We start from the raw sequence: 1,455 nt of genomic DNA on the forward strand, positions 1-1,455 counted from the left end.
TAAACATCTTTCTGGTATTCTTTGCCTTGAGCCAAGATCCATCTGACAACAGCTATGATATCCCTTGTTCCACCTTTGTTATATATATATAACAAAATATTTTCCAATTCAAATATTTAAATGTATAATTCAGTGACATTGACTATGTTCAACACATTGTCCAACCACTACCAAAATCCTTTTCCAGTTCATCACCATTAACAGAGACTCGGTACCCCTAAGCAATGACTCTTTCCCTCCCACTCTTTCCCATCCCTGGTAAGTTTTGTCTCTACACATTTGCCTATTTCATGAAAATGGGATCATACTGTACTTGTCCTTTTGTGACTGAAATTTCACTCAGCATAATGCTGTTGAAGTTCATTCTCTTTGTATCATGTATCAGAACTTCATTTCCCTTATAACTGAGGAATATTCCATTGTGCATATGTATGTACCACATTTTTTTTATCCATTCTTGTTTTAATGGACATTTAGGTTGTTTCTACCCTTTGGATTTTGCCATTTTTTTAAAGACTACTTTTTTAAAAATAATAGGACAGCTCCATGACACTTTTGAAAATGAAAAAGAAGATTGGGGGAAACTCCATGGTCAGATTTTAGAATATGAATTTCAGATAATATTTTTTATTATAAATATGTTCCAAACATTATATGAAATTCTTAAATCTAAAATTAACTGAGCATCTTGTATTTCTATTTGATAAATTTAGCAAAGTTAACAAAATTATAATTTAAAAAGTATGGCATGGAATAATTTAGACAGATTAGAATAATAGAAATAAAAATTCAGAAACAAATACAACTGATTAAAAGTATACTTTATAAAGTAGGTATTTCGAACATGGGAAAATATATATAACTTGATACATGTTGCTGAACATATATTTACTAGTTGGGATAAAATTAGTTACAAATGGAGAAAGTGATAAATTATTAATTAGAAAAAAGAGCAAAAAACTAAAAGAGTCAAAAGAAAATGTAGATGAATATTTTTCAAACCTTGGGGGGCAAACATCTTTATTAGTAAAAGCAAAGGAAACAACTGATCATTTATACTATCTAAGAATTAAATACTCCTGTGTATTTTTTAAAATTAAAAAATAAATAAATTGGAAATAAAACCATATGTAACATAGAAAATGGGCAAATATTGTTTATTATTATTATTATTATTACTACTGTGATTTGGGTGAAAGTTTACAGAGCAAATTAGTTTTCCATTCAATGGTGCATACACATTTTGTTTCATGACATTGATTTCAGTCCTCACACTATAACAGCTCTCTTCCCACTTCCTCCCTGTGGTTACATTTTCCCTGAGTCTTTCTTTCCTATGTATTTCTGCCTAATGAGATTTCTCCCTGCAAATGTTGCCCTTCTGATCTCCTCTAGTTGATTGTTCTAAGGAGTGTACCTGTTGTTGTGTTGTTGTTATGTGCCATCGAGTCGGAC

This window comes from Orycteropus afer, unplaced genomic scaffold (assembly GCF_000298275.1).
Source record: "Orycteropus afer afer isolate SDZICR_OR568_19922 unplaced genomic scaffold, OryAfe1.0 scaffold00168, whole genome shotgun sequence".
NCBI classification, from domain to species: Eukaryota; Metazoa; Chordata; class Mammalia; order Tubulidentata; family Orycteropodidae; genus Orycteropus; species Orycteropus afer.